The 13,203-nt window shown below is 50.8% G+C and overlaps 1 protein-coding gene across 4 annotated transcripts in view; it reads left to right on the top strand.

The window, feature by feature from the left end:
* The first annotated feature begins 3,757 nt into the window (after positions 1-3,757).
* THSD4 (thrombospondin type 1 domain containing 4) overlaps positions 3,758-13,203 on the top strand; it is a 546,849-nt gene continuing 537,403 nt past the window's right edge. For 2 of the 4 annotated variants that reach the window (XM_044764622.2, XM_070498902.1), the window contains exon 1: positions 3,759-4,013. The gene's annotated coding sequence lies outside the window, so the exon portion shown is untranslated. Of the gene's footprint in view, positions 4,014-9,860; positions 9,940-13,203 lie in introns of those variants that run through there. The other 2 variants (XM_070498910.1, XM_070498906.1) reach the window with 2 other exon arrangements.

The raw sequence follows: 13,203 nt of genomic DNA, 5'->3' as shown, positions 1-13,203 counted from the left end.
CTGTTTACCACGCTTCCTTATTTCCTTATTATTTGCTGAGAACAAGCTTGCTTCGACTTTACAGTCTACAGAAGTTTACAACCAAGAAAATGAAAGGAACAATTTCGCAAGCATCGTGATGGACCCTGGTATCTCGCTGGAGCCTGAAATTAGGGGTTTGAATAAATGTCTATTTCCCTTCCCCTCCAAATGCTAACAAAGTAGAGATAATATGGGGGTTTCCTTCCCCACTGGGACACAGCCCCCCTGACATGCCATTAGGTGAAAACACTAGCATTCGTCCAGAGCTCAGAGCAGTGTTTATCATGTTTGGAACTCTGGCCCCGAGAAATGCTCTGCTGGTGAAAGGATGCACGGTCGGTCTTGCTGATTAGTGAAGGGAAGAAGCTGAGTTACTCGTGCGTTTTCCCCGGAAAGGTTCGGTTGTCCTGAGTTGCCTCACTGTGGTCTGTTCACACTGTGCTCTTACTCCAGCTCCACATGCTCTGAAATCCCAGGACGTTGCTCTCAGCCGTATGCCATTCGTCCTCAAACATCTAGCAGCACTCACCATGTGCCAACACCGTGCTCCAGGCTGGGGACCCCAGGAAAATGGCTGAAGGCTGAGGATGTGGCTTTAGGCAGAGGGCAGACTTAGCGAGGGGGGTGCTGGCAGTCTTCAGTAGGATGACCAGATCATCAGATGTCATCCCATCTGGCACAATGGAGCAAAGGGGAGCTCTTAATAATTACACTGGGACAACAGATGTAAACTAAGACTGTCCTACATATACAGAGCTGACACAGGATAGAGGAGTTATGTTTGTGTGAGTGTGTGTAAAATTAGCCCTGAGCTAACATCTGCTGCCAATCCTCCTCTTTTTGCTGAGGAAGACTGGCCCTGAGCTCACATCCGTGCCCATCTTACTTTATATGTGGGACGCCTGCCACAGCATGGCTTGACAAGTGGTGCCATGTCCGCACCTGGGATCCGAACCGGCGAACCCCGGGCCACCGAAACGGAACCTGTGAACTTATCTGCTGCGCCACTGGGCCGGCCCCTGAGGAGTTATGTTTTTTGTCTGTCATTTTAGGAGCCACCTCTAGGGCCCATGGGTAGTAGTCATGGGGAAAAAGGTTTCAGCCCACAATTCAAAGGGGCTTTCTAACAGAGAGCCTCCAATAACAGTATGGGCTATTTTGTGAGGTAGTGAGCGCCTTGTCACTGCAGATAGATAAGAGGGTGACTAACATCCCCCCCACCCTGTTCCCCCCACCAAGGTATTGTGTATAGAAGACACTGATGTGCTAGGGAGACGCCTAGGCTAGATGGCTGTGGGGTGGCCTCTGTTATCTGAGGCACCTACTCCTTCGCCCTTCTGTTGGTGCAGGTTAGTAGCTTATCTCCTACATGAGGACCAAATCCTGCCCATCTGACTCATGTGCACACACACACTTGGAGAGAAGGAGAAACACAACACCAGTGAAAGGTTACAAACTCGCTGTTTTTGGATAATTAATATTCATTGGTGCCCACACATAATGTAAGTATCTCTTTGATTAAAATGAGACTAGATTTCAAAATATAGTCTTGATTCTAAATAAAGAAAATATTTTGTGACATGTAAACAAAATATAGTCACAATAATTTGATCAAGTTGGCAGTGGATCAGAGTCAGTTCTGAAGAGCCAGCCTAGGTCAGTTGGATCAAGTTTGGTCAATAATAATTAAGGCAAGAAGGGTGGGAGATACAAGGGAATTCTTTGTACTACTTTCGCAACAGATCTGTAAGTCTAAAATTAGTTTTAAAAAACCCCGTATCCTTTGCTCCTAAGGCCTGTTCATACCATACCCGCCTCATGACCTCTCCTTCTCCTTTAAGACTCAGCTCAGGCACAATATCCCAGATTTCCGCTCTCCTCCCAAGTATTCCTGCATATCCCCCAATTATACCTACCACCTACTAATATGATTTTCTGACTAGATCACACCCTCCTCACCTTATTCTGAGCTTCTTGTGGACTGGAACATTTTCATTTCATCTTTACCTTCTAGCACCAAGGCCCTAGTCAGCACTCAGTGCAGGCCTCTTCAATGAACTAATAAATCAATCCAATTTGAACAAGTTTTATTAGTTTTGCTTTCATTTTTATAATTGTGGTAAAATATGGATTACATAAAATTTACCATTTTAACTATTTTTAGGTGTACATTTCAGTGGCATTAAGTACAGTCCAATGTTGTGTAATTTTTCTCATTTTAAATGATTTAAACTGGTCAGAATTTATTGGGGCTATTAGATCCACTTGATCTGGACCCAAGGGACTCGTGACACTCAGAATTAATTTAATCCCAATCATACCAGGTACCTCCAATCAAAATCTGTTTGATCAAGCGTAGAGTTATTTCATCCCATTTGCAGCGGCCTGAGTCAGTCAGAGCTGGCTCTGAGCAGGCTCCTGGCCAGTAGTTAGCCCCCAGAGCGGGTTCTCTTTCCTTGGCCTAACCTTTTGGGTTGCCACTTTCTCTTTCGTTAATTTTTTTCCTGGAGCCATCTGCCGGGCTGCTCTCCTTTCTGCCCCCACATGCCACACCCAGGCGTGGTGGGGCCTGGCTCTGGGGCAGGGAGCTCGTATTCCACCATTGCCTTCTTGTCCTACGCGGGCACCTGCACTTTCAAAACAGCTCCCGCAGGCCGGCTTCAGAGGCAGTTATAAACAAACAGGCTGACTCACAGGTAGGAGAATACCTGGGTCTGGACAGCTTCTTCCAATGTTGGTCACCCCCCAGCACCCCTCCCAGGGGAGGAGGGATATTTTCTCACAGTCGCTCTATTTCCCACCTCTCTTGAATTTAAAGAATGTGGCAGCGCATTAGGAGTCAAGAAACTGGCCTCTCCTACTTCTCCTGCCATTAATTAGCTGTATAACTTGGGTCATGCCCTCCTTGGGACAGTATTTCCCAATTAGTGAAAAGAAGGCCTTGGATATACAGATCAAAGTGTGGTCTTTATTATTAATTATGCTTATTATTATTATTATTGGCAGCAGGCTTTTTTGTTCGCACACAGTGTTACCCTGAGTAAGACAAGAAGCAAGGCTGGACGGCTCTGGCTGTCAGGGAGTGTGTTTTCTCTCGCCCCCATGCTAACCCAAGTTAGAATTCAGGGGCCTCTTGGCCTTTTCCCCGCCTTCAGAAGGAGCCCAGTGAGTCTATCTTGTGTGTGAGTACGCGAGTGAGGGTGACTGTGTGTGCCCCCTAGACGAGGGCTCCTCCCCTGTCCTTACAGTCACCGCCTTCTCTGCTCTGGTTTACAGCAAAAGTTTCCTTGCTTGCTCCTTGTTTCAGCCTCAGCCCATTCCCGATGCAGCCAGAATGGCTGTTCCAAAACGCAAGGATGCCCACGTCTCTCCTGCGCTTCGATCCTCCCATGGCTCCCACAAACCTCAGGATCAGATTAACGTGGAATTCAATCCTTCCACCAGCTGACCCTAGCTTACCTCCTAGTCTCACCCCTTCTCCCCTCGGCCGGGCCCGGCCAGCCTGGACCACTCTTCCTTTCACTCTCACCACCCTCCTGCCCTCGTTGCCTTGGTCTAGACTGTCTTCCCCTCTACGGGATGATGTCTGTTATCTCAGTACCCAAGGATCAGTCTCGCTTATGGTTCTAAGGGGCCCCTCTGGGGTCGCGGGGGTGGGTCGGGGGGCCGGTCCTTCCCGAGGCGGCCGCCAGGGGGCGGCAGGAGCGGCTCCAGATGACAGCAGGAGGCCGCGAGTGGGGGAGGGAGGAGGGACCGAGGGAGCGCGGATCCCGGCGCTCGGATCGCAAACTCCGAGCCAGCGTTCTCCGCGCGCGCCCGAGCCGCTGGCCGCCCGCGCAGCCCGACGCGGAACCGGGGCGCAGCGGGAGGCCGTTCAGGGCGGGCGCGGGGCGGCGGCCGTCCATGCGGCGGGCTCGGGGCTGCCCGGCGCCGGGAACCACGCGGGGGCGAGGCGAGGCGGCCACCGGCCGCTCCGGGACGCGGACCGCCAGGTGAGCAGAGCCGCCCGCGCCCTCTGCGCGCCACCCGCGACCCGGCCTGGCCGCTGCCCGCCTTCGGGGCTCTCTGGACCGCAGGGCGGGCTGGCGCGGGCGGCGGGGCGCGGTGGGTGTGTCCGGGGCGCCGGGGGCTGTGCCCGCACCGGGCTCCGGGAGCCCGCGCGCGCCTGGTCTGTGCCGACGGTGCGCCTTCTTCTCTCCTCCTCTTCCCTTCCTGGGGGATTTGCTCTGTCCCGGCGCCAGTGCTCACCCCGCCAACTCGGAAAGTCTAGGGACAGTCCACCTGGGCCGTCCCCGAGTCGGGGCCCGCGCCCGCTGGGTCGAGACCAAGGGGACCGGAGAGTGCACACCCAGCCTGTGCGCCCCCATCCCAGCCTCGCCTACGTCCTGCTTGGGGCTAGAGCGCTGGTCCAGCCTCAGTCGGCGCGAAGGAGCCCCAGCCCGGGGCCTGGCCACGCCGTTTTCTAGAAAGCCTCCAATCTGTGTGTGTCTCAGCTAAGCCGCTGCAACCCAGCGCCTCTGGGAGAGGGAGTGGATGGGCTGTTTCCGCCAACTCTGGACACTTCCTCAAGTGCAGTCCCAGTACCTGCAGTCTCTTGGCGCGCTGAAAGAATTAGCTTTTACAGAACTAGCTCACCTTGGAGCTTTAGAGATACGGAAGTTACCATTTGTTTCTTTGAAATAACATCAGCCCTAACTTGGGAAGGGCATTCAGGGCGTTCTCGGGCCGACTTAGCATCTGGAATTTGTAGGGCTGGTGTTTCCTAAGCAGTCTACACCCGGCCCCGCGCCCCCCAGCCTCCACTACTGCCTATTAAATGTGCCCGCTTGAGGCTCTTCCGTCTCCTTTGTGACCCCCACCGCGCACCCCTTCGCCCCTTTGCAGGCAGTGAGTGCATCTGAAGCCTTGTACCTGGGTACCCGAAGTCATCATATTGGAATTTGGAATGAGAGAAATAGAGACCCAAGAGAGGTCTATGGAGTCGTCTTGTCCACCTGTCGTTTCACAGCTGAAGGCACCCGGGCACAGAATAGTTGAAAGAGTTTTCAGAGATCACACAGCCCTTAAAACCTGCATAACCTGCATGTTTTTGATAAAGGTGAAGAAGTGGTTGAGTTTAAGAGGATCTTACCTGGTTTCAATATACAAGGAAGCAAACATTTAAAAAAATTGATTTAAATATAGTATTGCTTAATTCCTATAGATTTTTGTTGGCACCATAGTTGAATTCCTTTAGAAAACAAAATCCTAGCCCTGGAATTAATGCAAGGAAGCACATGGGAATCCTGGGACTTTCCTATAAACCTCTGCAGGGCTGGAGCAGGGGTTTCCCGGAGGGCCTGGCCTGGGAAATGAGTTCAGGTGATGAGGATAAGGGAGCCGCTACTGAATAAGCACCCAGCTGGCTGGCCGCTTGTAGGGAGGGCTGGTCATTTGAGCTTGTGTTGTCTCCTCCATGCCCAGCATGGAGCAGGGCACCAGGTGGATCTTATCTTCATTTCCGTCTCCCCTGCCGTGAAGAAATATTTCTAGCTGGCTGTTAGGAAAAAATAAATGAAATAAAATACAGCCCAGAGTTTGAGAGTAACATCAGGGGTTTATATTTTGACTTGGAGGTTTGTTTTTGTTTTTGTTTTTGCTTTCCCCTAGAAATGCTTATTGTGATTGCTATCAGTTATCCTAAAGAGAGGCTGGCTGTTGCCCCTGTTCTTCTCGGTCCCCCATGTTTCTCTCCATGGCATCACCCTTCTCCCATTTGGCTGGGAGTCTCCATGTTTGAGTGCCCCCGGCTCACCCATCCCACCCCCCACATTGATGGCTCATTCATTCCCAAGTCCCTTCCACATTCTTCTGTGATATCGCAGGGAATTATTTTCCTGTCTCCATTCCCTGTGCCTGCTCTTTAAACCATGTCCACATTACAGTAATAATCTCCCCTCTTGACTCCCGGACATGAGTCGCTTTCTTCATTTTAATCCATCTTCTTTCATGCTGACAGATTAATATTCCTGAAATTCTGATTTCACCACATCATTCCTCTCAAGAAATCACAGTGGCTCCCCAGTCTTCACTTCTATTTAATTCTTCTCCAACCCATGTTTTTGGGCATCTGCTTTGTGCCAGGGACTGTTACTATGTGCTGGGGCTTACACTAAGAACAAGACAATATCTCTGCCCCCCATTTGTTGTCAGGCTAGAGATGATAAATAGACACCTGGGAGAGAAACGGATGTAAAGAAATAACCACAAAACAATGAAAAACATTGGGGATGTGGAAAACATCAAGGAGACACAGATGAGGGAGTAATTTTTTCTGCATGGGAGGAGCTAGGAAAGTTACAGTGGGGCTTTGAAGCATGAAGAGGAGTTCAAGAGGTGGGAAAGGCTAGAACAAGGGAGGGCATGCCAGGCAGAGCGAAGTACTTGAGCAAAGACCTGGAGATATGAAAGTCCTGGTATGGATGTGGTTGAATCAAGGTCATTCTTCATCTGGGCATTTGAAACTTGTCTTAATTTGAGTCTACTTTATGTTCCAAGAGCAGCCCAACTCTTTCCTCCTTGAAACCCTTCACTGCACACACCAAGTCTCTTTATCTGGGTCTTGTCTTTATCTGGGCCCTACCCTCAGCTCAGAAATTCACATCTCCCCTCTACTAATCTAAATTTTGGCAGAAGTGTGTCTCAGCCCTTCTTGTGCACACCCGTCTCTCCCCTCCCCGAACCCATCTTATGTGTTCCCCTGTAGTCTCTTCAGCCTCGACATGTCCTAATGGGTGAGCCTCATCTCCCCAGCCAACCTGAAGTGTCTCCAGGGCAGCCCCTTCGCCTCTCCTCCTGGGGCCTGTCCCAGGCTGTGTAGCCCAGTGCGAGCTCCTTACCAGATCCAGCAAACTTGAAAATGCAACCGGGTTTGACCTGCCATCTCGCTTTTCCCTTCTTTCTCCTCTTCTCTCATTTTCCCCATTTTTATCTTTCCTTTTTTGTGTGTGTAGAATTGTGATATCTGTTTACATATGTGTGGATATAAAGGTTTCGTGTGTGTTAAATAATGAATTAGAAATGGGAGCTAATGCCTGACACAGGCTGACACTGGAAAGGGGGGCTTCAGTGGGAGGCTCTGGCTGGAGGCTGCGTCGCTGACTCTTGACCCCTTTCAGGATGCCCGCTCTTCACTCCTCCTCTGTGGGACCTGTGCATGAGGCTGGGCCCCCCTCATCTTCTGGGCCTGGCTTACCCTCTTTTCTTTCCCCAACCTATCAAAACTGACTTCTCTGGTTTCTAGAGCCCTGCTGGCCCGAGGAGCTCATTCAGGTCACGTTCATGGAGCACAGGTATGTGCTGTACTTGGTGCTTTAATCCGCCCAGCAACCTGTGACCAGACATTATCATCTGCATCTTACAAGGAAGAAAACTCCGGCTTCCTTGCCTGAGGTCAACTCGGGTTTTGAACTTAAGCTTAGAACCTGGCTCTCTAAGTCTGGTGCTCTTTCCACTGTGTCAATATTTCCTGAAAGTGTTGTCTTCGGAACATCTGAATCAGAGCGAGGATCTGGTGGGGAAGATACCAGATTCCATGGTGGAGTCAGGGCCTGGGAACTGGCATTTGTAAGATCCCCTGGTGATTCTGCTGCATGTTTGGGTTTGAGGACCACAGCCCTAGGCTGCCTTTACAGTGAGGTTCTAGTCACAGCTGGTGAGTTAATAAGCCACTTTATCCCAGGTAGCATGTCCTTGTCAACAGAGGCCTTGACCTTGACTCCAAGGAGTGAGCATTGGAGCACTGTGGCCCAGGCCAAGGGGAGAGCACTCTTTTGGTCAAAGGGGTCTTCAGTTCAGTCCTGGGAGCATGCTCCTCGCCTGCTCCCTACAAAGGCGTGTAAGCCTAGCCCTGGTCAGGCTCACTGTGAATTTATTTCTGGGCCTGAGCAAGTGCTGAGGGAGAAGGATAAGGCTGGGTTGGCTTGGGAGCCCCAAGTTGCCTGGGGTAAGAAATGGGCTGAATATTGCAGCCGTATATTCAAACCCAGCAAATGAACTAATAATCATTAATCAGTAATAATGATAATGAGTTATCCGTTCAACATCCTCTCCCCTCTCTACTCTCCTCCTCCAGTTTCCTTTTAGATTCCTAAAGAAGAAACTAAGAAACACGTAGGCAGTGGTTTTCTTTATGGATGGTTTGTTGTCCTGGGAGAATGGTCTCTTTTTCTTTTTACCTGATCTTTCAGTGCAAGGTACTGTGCGCGTTGTCTTCTCCGATGGGCCTTGCCTGAGCTGATCACTCACATGGTTTTCTCTCTGGCAGTATCCTCTCTTTGCTCCTCTCCTCTTGGGTGTGGTTCAGAGGACAGAGAGTCAGGCTTACGCTGCGTGGTGTCTTGCCCCAGAAGGGTGGCACTGGGCAGCCCACAACCTGGGCTGGGCAGCAGGCGGGCCTGCCCCACCCTCCCAGGCAGCTGGCTGGCTGCCCGAGGGCTGGCCAGCAGCGAGGACAGAAGTAATGAGTGATTAATGGGCACCCCATCTAATCTCCTGCCAGGGGAAATGAAGGGCCAGCCGTGGGCTGGGACTCGTCATGACCTGCTCCAGGTGGGCTTGGAATGTACCCAGCTCAGGATGGGGCTTAAGGCTTGAAAGACGAGAGGAAATGAGATGTTAACCCTTTAGGCTGTGGCCCTCTGAGCCCCAGCAGGGAAATCGCAAGGGAATTACCCAAGGCATCTGATGAAAGGGGAACATGGCCTTTGATTTATGGTGGGGATGCAGCCACATGAAGACCAGGGGGTGGGATGACAAGCCACATCTTTGACTTAACCGTTTTTCCTGGATGCTCAGTCAAGAGAGAGAAGAGGAATTTCTTATGAAAATGGACACACAGACTGCTGGGAGCTGCTCTCCCTGCTTCCTTCTTGGAAACCTTCCAATCATATCAGCAAGTTACAAATTTGTAGTTGCCCAACAGACTTTTCCTCCTAAAATGCTGTGCTTCTGACCACTTGTCATATCAAGGGAGATAGAGGAGGGAGTCTGGCACTGGGTGGACAGCATCTCCAGCAGTGGGGTCCACCCCCGCCCCAGGTCAGACAGCAGCAGCGTGACACAGGGGGTGAGAGCCTGAGAGCCCGCTCCCTGAGGTGGACCTTGGCTCCACTCAGCCGTAGTCCCTGACAGTTTCCTTAGCATCTTGTTTGTAGTTCTGCCGTCTGTAAAATGGGGGTAATAATGATTCATACCATGGGTGAGGTTCCTGAGAATGTGAGGTGCTTAAGGCAGTTTCAGGCATGTGGACGTGCCGCATGGATGGCAGCCATCATTTTTTTCTCACCTCTCTAGTTAATCCAGAGACCAGGTCTTCCCAGGGAAGGATGTCGCACTTCTCTTCCAGCTCTCTGACTTGCTTTGGGTGACCTGACGACCTACTCTTTGATCTCGCTTGTTTGACCACTGAACCTCATATGACTTGAATTCTGGTCCCCTGGCCCCTCCCTTGCTGCTGGCTCCCTGGCCTCTGGCTGCCCTTTAGATTACACTGCCTTTCCCCTTGTCCCCTGCCTCCATGCTTGGTGGCCAGACCTGGGGGACTGGGCAGCGACGCCTGCCTGGTCCTCTTGTGTCACAGCAACTTCTGCACCAGCTCTGCCCATTGCCAGGCTCGCTGTGACCTGACAGGCCCAAGCACAGTGGCCGAGGATGGAGAGGGCAGCTGCCTTGAGAGCTAAATTAGGAGCCATGGAGACAGGCTGACCCGGTTGCAAATCACAGCTCTGTCCCTTTTCTGGTTTCTCTGAGCTCCCATTGCCTGAACCTTGGTTGAAGCTAATAATAGTAACATTTATCTAATGGTTGGGAGGCGAGTCAGACTGACCGTGGACATGAGGCCCTTGAGACTGTGCGGGGCAGTTTATTGCTGGTTATAAGGTGAGCTGTGGGGGTGGAGCTGTGTCTTCATGTTTTGAAGTCTTATTACAGGGTGTGCACTGACATTCTAGCCTCTAGATCCATTTAGAGTCTTTTCCAGAACAGACAGGTACCCAGGCTCTGCTTGACTTTTGATATTTTAGTTAAGGCCCAGGGTTTCATTTTGCTTAAAGTTCAAAGGACCTTCTGGCCAGCTAATGGAGAAGGACCTGCTGTTAATGGAGTTGCGTGTCCGGTACTGGAATTCACCTGCATTCACTTATTTAATTCTCTCAATAATGCATGTGAGCTAGACATTATTCTTCTTATTCTACAGCCTAGAAAACAGGCTCAGAGAGGCAAGTTAAGGAACTTGCGTGGGCTCTCACAGCAGGCAGATGTCAGAGTCCTGTTTGAGTTCCACGTCATCTAACTTCTAAACATGTGCTCCGGGGGAACCAATGGGTCAGTTAGTGCCTCAATCTAATTGTAACCCACTGAAAAGTCTAATTGTAACCCACCTAAAATTTTTTAAAAATTGAGATATAATTCACATACCATAAAACTCACCATTTTAAAGGGTACAATTCAGTATTCTTAATTTATTCACAAAGTTGTGCAACCATTACCTTTATCTCATTCCAGAATATTTTCATCACCTCAAAAAGAAACTCCATACTGGTTAATAGTCACTCTCCACTCCTGCCTCCCCCCAGCCCCTGGAAATCACTAATCTGCTTTCTGTCTCTATGGACTCTGGACATTTCGTATAGATGGAATCATACGATTTGTGGTCTTTTGTGACTGGCTTCTTTCACTAAGAATGTTTTCAAGGTTCATCCATGTCGAAGCACGCATCAGTACTTCATTCATTTTTATCTCTGTGTAACCCACTCGTAAAATTAAAAGGCCGGGGGCCAGCCCGGTGTTGCAGCAGTTAAGTGCGCACGTTCCGTTTGGGTGGCCCGGGGTTCACTGGTCTGGATCCCGGGTGTGGACATGGCGCTGCTTGGCACGCCATGCTGTGGTAGGCGTCCCACGTATAAAGTAGGGGAAGATGGGCATGGATGTTAGCTCAGGGCCAGTCTTCCTCAGCAAAAAAGAGGAGGACTGGCAGCAGTTAGCTCAGGGCTAATCTTCCTCAAAAATAAATAAATAAATAAATAAAAAGGCTGACTGTTTGCTTAGAGAAGGAGTGGAGTTACCGTCTAAAACAGATGCAACACAAAGGGTGCTGATTTTCTACTGTGGGCAGATGTGAAAGAGCTGTGAAATGTAGGGGCTGGTGGGGTGAGCGCTCCTGCCTCGTGTGGGCTCCGTGAGGCAGGTGGGGGCTGGCTGGGTTCCTGTGTCTGGGAGTGCGAGGGATGCGCAGCCTCTGTCCTCCAGACGCCATGTTGCACTGCCCTTGGTTCGTGCCATTGGCAAAGCCTGTTGGGATGTGTCCTGGAGAGGCCGTGTGGGTGCAGTGGCCCCCTGCCCCGGAGAAGTGGGCTAGAGGGCTTGGAGCCATCTTTGCCATAGTCTGCCTCCTTTGGGTGCTGTGTAGACGTCTTAGCCCCTGTGCAGTCTGCTGCATTGCTTTGAACTCCACGTGGACCCTGGTGTCAACTGCTGCTTGCTGATAACAACATTGCTGACTTGCTTTGTAAGTTTCTAGATGTAATACTTTATTTTTTTCTGATTACAAAGGTAAGGTATATTTATTGTTGAAAACTTAGGAAATATAGAAAAACTCAAAGAAGAAAAATAAAAATCATCCATAATTCCCCAACCAGTAATGGCCATTATTTTTAATGTGCATCTTTCTAGTCTCTCTCTCTCTCTGTCTGTACAGACACACACACACACACACAGAGCTTTTTAACATTGGTATCATGCTGAACATATTGTTTTGTCCACTACTTTTTTCACTTAACAATGCATCATAAACATTTTCCCTATGTATTAAACATTCGGTATTCTTCCAAAACATGATTTTTAAAATGACTGCAGAGTATTTTTAAAAATATTAATGTTTGCTTAAACAGTCTCCTATTTTTGGACATGTTGGTTGTTTTCAGTTTTTTAATGTTATTTATAAATAAAACTGCTTCTTTTGTGCATTTTTTCTACTTATATTAATGCATAGTGCTGTTTCTGGGACAAAAGACAAATACTCTTAAGGTATTTGATACATCTAGTCAAATTGGCCTTCCAGAAAGACTGTATACTTTATAATTCCACAAGTGGTATTTTTTAACTTGAGTTTTGCTATATGCGTAACTTTACCAGAACATCCCTCTAACCCTCTCCATCCTCCCCCTCCTCCCCTCCTTCCCTCCTCCTTCCTCCTCCCCCTCCTCCCTCTTTCCCCCTCCCCCCTCCTTCCCCCTCCTCCCTCCTTCCCCCTCCTCCCTCCTTCCCCCTCCTCCCTCCTTCCCCTCCTCCCTCCTTCCCCCTCCTCCCCCTCCTCCCTCCTTCCCCCTCCTCCCCCTCCTCCCTCCTTCCCCCTCCTCCCTCCTTCCTTCCTCCCTCCTTCCCCTCCTTCCCTCCTCCCTCCTTCCCCCTCCTCCCTCCTTCCCCCTCCTCCCTCCTTCCCCCTCCTTCTTCCCTCCTCCCTCCTTCCCCTTCTTCCCTCCTCCCTCCTTCCCCTCCTTCCCTCCTCCCTCCTTCCCCCTCCTCCCTCCTTCCCCCTCCTCCCTCCTTCCCCCTCCTCCCTCCTTCCCCCTCCTCCCTCCTTCCCCCTCCTCCCTCCTCTCCCCTCCTCCCTCCTCCCCCCTCCTCCCTCCTTCCCCCTCCTCCCTCCTTCCCCCTCCTCCCTCCTTCCCCCTCCTCCCTCCTCTCCCCTCCTCCCTCCTTCCCCCTCCTCCCTCCTTCCCCCTCCTCCCTCCTTCCCCTCCTCCCTCCTTCCCCCTCCTCCCTCCTTCCCCCTCCTCCCTCCTTCCCCCTCCTCCCTCCTCTCCCCTCCTCCCTCTTTCCCTCCTCCCTCCTTCCCTCCTCCTCCCTCCTTCCCCCCTCCTCCCTCCTTCCCCCTCCTCCCTCCTTCCCTCCTCCTCCCTCCTCTCCCCTCCTCCCTCCTTCCCCCCTCCTCCCTCCTTCCCCCTCCTCCCTCCTGCTCCTCCTCACCACATATCTGCATAGTACACTAACTGCTCATATTGTTCTGTTTTGCCCTTGATATTTGCCTATATTTTAATTTAAGCATGTGCACATTTGTCTTTTTCACATAGAATGATTTTGTGTAAACATTTCTCTTGACCTAACCCACGTTCTTATTTTTAAGCGTAATGACAATTCCCATCA

This window comes from Equus asinus, chromosome 2 (assembly GCF_041296235.1).
Source record: "Equus asinus isolate D_3611 breed Donkey chromosome 2, EquAss-T2T_v2, whole genome shotgun sequence".
Taxonomy (NCBI): Eukaryota; Metazoa; Chordata; class Mammalia; order Perissodactyla; family Equidae; genus Equus; species Equus asinus.
The sequence above is the reverse complement of the archived record's forward strand: the minus strand, read 5'-3'. Positions and strand labels throughout refer to the sequence as shown.